Source organism: Rattus norvegicus, chromosome 4, assembly GCF_021556685.1.
Source record: "Rattus norvegicus strain SHRSP/BbbUtx chromosome 4, alternate assembly SHRSP_T2T, whole genome shotgun sequence".
NCBI classification, from domain to species: domain Eukaryota; kingdom Metazoa; phylum Chordata; class Mammalia; order Rodentia; family Muridae; genus Rattus; species Rattus norvegicus.
In genome coordinates, this window is record NC_141537.1 from 73364387 (window position 1) to 73372873 (window position 8487).

An 8487-nucleotide genomic window follows, 5' to 3' on the forward strand; every position below is an offset into this window, starting at 1 on the left:
GAGAATAATTTTATTCCAAGGTTAACATGACTCAATATAAGGTTAAGTATAAAGTTAAGGTTAAATGAAATTGTACAGCTGGCTAGACCATGACCAGAGTTCTATAGAAAGCTAAGGAAACTGAAATTAGATAGTTTTATTATATCGGACTTCTGCATAAGAAACAAGCTCCTGGAATCCTTGTAAGAAGAAATTTAATAAAGTCAGCACTTAGGACTGAATCTGAATAGAAAGTGTCTAAGTGATCGTCTGTGCTTCCACATATGACAAACTTAGTAGGCTTGTTTAAAGTATTAGCAATGCAAGCAATTATTAATGAAAAATGGTATCTCATTTAAAGCACATGTTTTGGTTAGAAACCATTTAATAGGGTGAAATTTAAAAAATTGGCACTGTCAGCTTAAATGACCATAGCTTATCTATTTACAATAAATATATTTTATATTGTCAGGCCAAGTAAAGTGACAGTTTCCTTCTAACAAGACAAATCATTTTTAATTTCCAATTCAAAAATACACTCAGACATGGTGACGGCCTTGCTTTCTCAACAGGTACTTCTCTAGAACATTTTATAATGTTGGAAGTTACCACATGTCAGTGACTGTGTGTAAAGAGTAAATCACTTGTTTTGCAAAGTTTACACTGAACAACTGGAGTGGTTTTCTAAAACGAACCCTATTAGCATCCTTTTGTACAAATCCCTACATCCTCTTTCCATTCACTCAAGGAACAGTGAAATGAAAGCAGTCAGTCAAGTCAAATCTGAAATAAATAATTACCATGATAGACTGAATTAAAAAGAAGGCTAAAGCCAAATCTTTGCTCCTCCTGCTAATGGGCAAACCTCTAGGTTGCCATATTCCTACAGCAGTAAACATATTTCTTAACATCATTTTAGTTAAAATTGATTAATTGGCCAGGCAGTGGTGACTCACACCTTTAAATCCCAGCACTCAGGAGGCAGAGGCAGATGGATCTCTGTGAGTTCGAGGCCAGTCTGGTCTATAGCATCAGTTTCAGAGCAGCCAGGGCTACCTGTATGCCAATACAGTGCTGTCTGGTGGTACCATCATGTATCCAGGCGTTGCTGCCAGGATGCAGAAGGAGATCACAGCCCTGGCACCCAGCACAACGAAGATTAAGATCATTGCTCCCCCTGAGCCCAGGTACTCAGTCTGGATTGGCTGCTCCATCCTGCCCTCACTGTCTGCCTTCCAGCAAATGTGGATCAGCAAGCAGGAGTATGATGAGTCAGGCCCCTCCTTGTCCACCTCAAACGCTTCTAGATGGACTGAGCAGGCGCCAGGCATATGAACTGATTCTGAAGTATCGATTTGCCCTGGCAATTAAATGTACACACCTCATGCTAGCTAGCCTCATGAAACTGGAATGGGCCTTTGAGAAGAAATCTGTCCTTGAAGCTTGTATCTGATATCACCACAGGATCGTAGAACTTGTTGATGATTTTTGACCTTGTATTCAAGTTAACTGTTCCCTTGGTATATGTTTACTACCCTGTGCATATCTTGATTTAGTCCTTAGTTCATGTGGCTTGGTCACTTGGTGGTTGGGGAGAGCACGCAGTGGAAGAGAGTCCTCAGCCTAGTGGACTAGTAAGCACCACATAGTCATCTATGCAGGGTATTAACCGACGGCAGATTTCCAGGATTTCCCGAGGCTGGCAGAGCGGGAAAGTTCGAGCCTTAGGACCCAGTTTCCATTCTGCTTTTTTTCCTCCTGACTGCCATGGTTTGCTACTTGCCTTGAGTTGGGAATGTTTGCATCGATACCTGTAAATGAATTCATCCTTTTAATTTATGTAAGGTTTTCTTGTACTCAATTTTTTAAAGAAATGACAAATTGTGGTTTTCTACTGTTCAGTGAGAACATTTGGCCCCAGCAACACGACATTGTGTAAAGAAAATTAAAAGTGCTCCAGTAACTGGAAAAAAATATTGTTTAGGGGCCTCATTTGTAAAGGAAGTTAGCAGTAACCAAATTAAATGAGCTTTTGGCTTTTAGAATTTCTTAGAAAAACTTAACAAGCATCACTACCAAAGCCCTTATCTTCCTTGAAGGCAGGCTTTAAGTTAAGAGCATACATACTGGTCCTGCTGCTCTGTATATGAGTAGAGACTAGCCTACTTTCTTAAAGCACCGCAGGTGAACCCCAATTAGAGAGACTCTTCTTCATCTGTTATCTCTTCCTGAAGCATCTGAGGGCCTGGGATATCATTTCATAGAATGATTTGTCTACTCTACAAATATAAAGCCAAGTCTCAAGGACACCTTGGATATTCCGAATAACTTTCAAAGTTGTTTGATGGCAGAGTGTTTGGCCTCCTTCTTTAATGAGGTATTGGTGGCTAGGGTGTGGACCTTGAATTAGCTTCTGCTAAGAAGACGACTTGAATGCCAGGGTAAAGGGTATGATCAATTGAATTATAGTGTAGGGACCATACCCGTCAGTGGAAGGCTTATGTACACGGTTCCTCCGTTGTCAGCATCCTCATAGGTCATAGGTCAGTTCAGGAGACATTGAGTGCAGAGTCGTTGCTGTTTGCCTCTCCGTTGTTTGAGACATTTAGGATCTGGGTGCAAACTCTGAGATCCTTCATTGGCTAAGAGACTGTATCCCCTATCACGTGAGACATGAGAAGCTTTACCTAAGGAAGAGTTTTTTTTTTTTTTTTTTTTTTTTTTTTTTGCTTGTTTGTTTGTTTTGTTTTCTGGTTTGGCCTAGCTGCAGCTGGTCGGACATATACGGCCAGAAAGTAGTCAGTCCTACAACGCAGAGGCTGAAACAGCAGACTTCTGGTTCATCTTATTTTCCATACATCCTTGTCTTGGAATGAGGGTAACATGCAACACTTACTCTGGTGGGATAGTGCTCCCTCCAAGGGAACTTGTACTCCATCAAATTGTGCTACTTGTGTCTGGGGGGGTTTCATGCCATGTAGATGTACCATGAATTTATTCCATTTACCCAAGCATCCAATCTCTTTTTTTTCTAGTATAAAATGAAGTTTATTTGGGACATGGAAAGGGGCTTTGGGGAAGGGAGTAGAGGCAGAGAAAGAAAGGAGACAGAGAAGGACAGAAAGAGGGAGAAGAAAGATAAAAGGGAAGAAGTCCAGTCAGGAACATGTAGAGGGGGAGGATGGGAAGAGAAAAAAAGAGGGAGGAAGAGAGGACATTCAATCTTTCATAACCAGTTTTTATATACATGGTTTTGGATATTATTTTACATTAAACAGACCTTAAGTTTCCTTTAAACTTGTTTTGCTTTACTTGTTTGGGGCTTAGTTTTGATGACATATGCAGAAATACTGTATGATGGGAAATAGAGTATATGACGGGAGATAAAAATTGGTCTCTCCTTCTAAGCTTGTCTCTGTAAATGAATTACATTTGTACTAGCATGACTGATCATTAATTTGGATATCTTAAACAACCTTTAACTGTTTATAGTAACTCACTATAAGAGTTCTTATATAAGCTTAGTACTTAAAGTTTTATCCCTGTTAGGTTTAAGCCTTTAAAATTATAATTCTTGAATTAAAGATCCTTTAGTTCCAAAATAAAACTTTAAAGCATAAATATATTTCACAGAGAGGCTGGGGACCTTATTTTTCTGACCTTTTCCTAGCATCCCTTTACAAAACCCCAGTTTTTGTATATGACTCCATTTTAAACAAACCATTTGAGAAGTCTGGTGTTGCTTCCTTAGTCTAACACAGGGAATACAATGATAAGTAGAGGGCTACCACATGGTCACCCTTAAACCACGATGACTGAAAAGTCATATGTCATGTGACATTCAACCTTAGTGAGATGGTGACTGAGTCTTATGGGTGGCAAAATAACTGCCTGGTTGCTAGTTACTCCAAGGTGAGCCTACGTCATCAGCCAAGAACATTTTGGCTCTATTTCATTTATTTATACTGTAGTAGTGGTTTTGCTTTGTATTTAAAATCAATATATTTGTGAGCGTCACTTGCTTACCTTGCATTGTTTGTATATAGACAATTATTGCTGGTACTGCCTCCTAGAACCGCTTGGGGTATTATTACATTGTGTTTTGTTGGATTGAGTAAATTTCTTCAAGAAAAAATTTTACCCCCATTTTGAGTTTTTCATTAACCTATTGGTCATTCAAAAAACAATGTGGTTTTAATTTAATTTACCATATCTGTAAATTTTCTAAAGTTTCTCCTGTTGATTTCAAGCTTTTCTTTTTTTCCATTGTTGTTAGAGAGAATACATGCTAAGACTTTAAGTTTAAAAAACTTTTGAGATTCATTTTGAGGTCTAGTATATAGCCTATCGTGTTAGTTATATTAGGCATTGCTAGGAAAAATTACCTGACAGAAGCTATGTAAAAGGGGAAGGGGAGCTGGTTTTGACTCACAGTTCAAAGGTACAGGAACCTCACGATGAGGAAGTGTGACACAGCTGCTGACAGCATTGTGTCTACACTTAGGAAGCAGAGAGACGGACACTAGTGTTCAGGTCAATTACTTTTTTTTTTTAACTCAGTCTGGGACCCCAGCCAATAGAATGATGTTGCCCTTATTCAGATAAGTCTTCCTACCTCAATTAATTCAAAGAATCTCCTGGTGATTCTCAAAGTGATTCAGTTGACAACCAAAATTAGTCACTACACCTCGCTAGAGAATGTGGCCATGTATGTGAAAGAAATGTGTATTTTGTAGCTACTGATTAACCACTCTGAAATAGTTGTTATATCTATTTGGTGCTAACATAATTTAACTCTTAGGTGTTTCTGAGTTTTCTTTGGTTACTTTTACTTTGTGGGAGAGGCTGAAATCATGCAGGGTTTTCTCCTCAAAGAAGGAAATACGTGTTTTCCACCCAGAAGGCTGTGAGTGGATATTGTTAATGATGTGGTGACCTCTGCTCTCTGTACAGCCAGACCTCTCTCCAAACCTTCAGAATGCTTCTTTCAGACTCTTTCTCCCTAGACCTATATCTTTACCCTTGTTTCTCAGCCAATAGGACCCATCCATAGGGGAGATGTCACAGATATTGTATAGCCCAAATGACCTCATTATCTATATGATAGAGACTGTTCCATAGCCTTTCCTAGGCCCTTAATCTAATACATGTAGCCCATCTCTAGAACCCATTTTCTTGGAGGAAATGGCATGAACTTTGAACTGAGTTTTGATATATGCCTCCTTGTGCACAGGGAATTTTACGGCACCAGGAACCCCTCCCCCTGTGCCCGCCAAATTGTCCTGTGCTTAACTATGCTTACAATAAACAACCTGGTGTCAGACCCTCTGCAAGTTTGAGGCAGCACTAAGTGAGGCTGAACCCAGTTTTCCTTCTATCCCCCCAAGGTTCTTCTATTCTTTACTCTGATGGCTGTGACACTTGTGGAGTTCCCCAACAAGAATATATTTTTGTCTGTGTCTCTCTCAGATCTTGCTTTGTATAACTGAGTGCGTCTATATTTACAATGACTGTTTCCTCCTCTTGAATTAAATAATGACCTTGTCTTTATAGTTTTTAATTGAATGTTTATTTGATCTGGCACAACTCCTTTTGTACTTTGGCTGTCACTCTATAAATAACAGAGAGGCTCTCTCTAAGGTGTAATGCTACTTGGAATAAACAGTAAACATTACTATGTGAAACGTACACACGATAGAAGCAAAGGACAGGTTGGAAGAGATAGAGGGATGGGGCATGTTAAAGACAAAATGGAGAAGACTAGAAAAGTGGAATAATAATTTTGGCTTCAAGATTCAGCAATAAGGATGGCATCATTCCATCCATGAACAGGCAGCTGTTGGATACATGTCACTGCAGAGTTGTTTTCTAAGTAGGGCCACAGTGGCTCTCCACACGGTTGTAGCTCTGGCACTTTCCTAAGTAGTCTTTTTACCAGGTGCACACACAAACACAAGATTCTGCCCTTTCTAATACTCCAGCATTAGTTATTTGTCTGGCTGTTACCTCTTATTTTTGCTTAGGGCTCTGTTTTAATCCTTAGAACTTTCACAAAGGAATATCCTGTCAGTAGATTGTGTGTTTCCTCAGGATATGAAAAGGCTGCCCCATTTCCCTTTTCTGTGACAGGCAAAAATGCAGTGGGAAATTAAGGAAGGTCATAATATCTGGGCAGAATGGCTTTGCCTTTGATCTTTATGGAGGACAGGAAACATATCTTAGCTGTGGTGATTTGCTGGCAGCGTTTTTTGCCTTTGGAAGAGCCAAGGTCATCTGGCTGAATAGAAATGTTTACAATTGTGTTTAACTAGTTTAGTAGCATGAATACCTTTTTACTTCTTCCACTAGGAAAAGAAACAAAAGCATACACTCACACACATATACACATATACCAGAGAGAGAGAGAGAGAGAGAGAGAGAGAGAGAGAGAGAGAGAGAGAGAGAGAAGAATTCTCAGCATGTCTTTCCAAAGACACAGGGCTCAGGTGAAGCTTAGTACTATAACAGACTCCCTTAGTTTTTAGTTTTTACAGGCCATGGCATTTTTGCATAAAGTAGGATGCTGGACCAAGGAACTAAACACTGAACCTACTTCAAGCCAGAAAATAGGTTACTCTTTAGGTTTCCAGCAGGCTAATGAGCATGTCTAGTATTGCAAGGAGACACTTTATACACATTGGCTTCTCTCTCCTCCATTAGCTTGCACACATTTTGTTTGGAGATTTAAAGGCAGTGGCGACTAGAGTGAGAGTGAGAGGAGTGGCAGCAGGTTGCTATGGAGGTAGAGGCAGTCCTCACCCAGGTGGGAAAGCTCACCAGCACTGGTTGTGGTGGTGCACATCTGTAGAATTTGCTGAAGGAGGCAGAGGCAGGAGGACCACGAGTTTGAGGTCAGCCTGGGAAAGCTCACCAGTTCACTCCTAAAACTAGACTGGACATCCATTGGCCTCTGATATTTCCTGTTTTGTTGTCTCTGATCCTTCTAAGGACCCTTCCTCCCCTACCACAACACAATCTAGCTTTCTCCCATCCTCACAAGTAGTCAAAATTCTCTTTTCAAGTTAAAAACAAGTTCCTGTTTGCTTACATACAGTTTTTTTTTTTAGAATTGGCTGGTTTTAGATAAAATGTACAGCAAAAAGCATCCAAACTGGGGCTTGTTACTCTGTTTTCATTTTCACCCATATTTCTCTTAGGAAATTCCAGCCAAGTTTGTGTGTGCCTGGGTGTGCATTTGAATAGTCTAGTCCTTCCTATTTCTCCTTTCCTTAGGAACATCTGGTCCTACTTCCCCTACTCTTCCCAAAAGCAGCTTATTCTAAGCTCGGATATCACCTCTTGAAGGCTTTCCTCAATTTACTATCTGCAGTAACCTCCGTGGCACACTGCTCCCTCCTTCAGAATATTTATCTTGCTAGTATATATTATCAACTTTCCAGGACAAGGAAGTCATTTTTACCTGACCCATTCAGTGCAGGACTCTCACTGTCAATCAGAGCACATGATTCACAGTAATACCTCCCTTTCTCTGTCTGTATACTTTTGTGGGGGAAAAACAAGACATCTTAGGGATGTGTTAACCATGCATCCCTGTTGATGGCTAATCTGCATTATTAATTTGATAAGATCTAGAATCATCTAGGTAACAGGCTCCTGGTGCCTCTGAAGGAATATTCAGATGAGGTTAGTTGAGGAGGGAAGACCCACCCACCGTGGCACCGTTCCATGGGCTGGGGAGCTACAATGAACAAAAAAGAGAAAAATGAGCTGAGCATAAACATTCAATGGACCTCTGCTTCCTGATGGCAGATGCAATGTGATGGCAGCCTCATTCTTCATTCCAACATGCCAGCCACCTGATGGGTAGTGCCATATCAACCTAGAGAGACATCCAGATAGCCATGTAGTGAGAAGTTTTGGCTGGTGTCTTATTTAGTGCTCCGTTGCTGTGAAGAGTCCCCATGACCACACCAACACTTATGAAAGAGAGAATTTAATTGGGGCTGGCTTCCAGTTTCAGAGGTTTGGTCCCCTGTCAGCACAGCAGCGCGAGGAGATGTCGTTGAGAGGTCTACATTTGGATCTGTAGGCAACAGGAAGATAGAGGCTGGGTTTGGCTTGGGCTTTGAAAGCGTCAAAGCCCACCTCCAGTGGTGCCCTTCTTCCAACAAGGCCGCACCTCCTAAATCTTTCAGAAAGTGCCACCCTCTGGTGAGCAAGCATTCAAACCTATGAGCCTGTGGGGGGACATTCTTATTCAAACCACAGGCGGGTAAAGTAAATGTTGTATGGCTTTTTCAGCAGTCATAAGAAGGACTCTTTGGTGGAGGAAGGTGACCCAGGACAGGAAATGAAGTGGAAAAGGAGGGGTGAGTATGGGCAGTATGTATGTGATCACAAAGAAATCTACTATTGTATGTGCTATTGTGAAAAATATTGGCCCAGGACCCACCCACCCACCCTTACCCTATGTCCCCCACCCCAGTCCCGCTAAGATCTTGTTGTCAG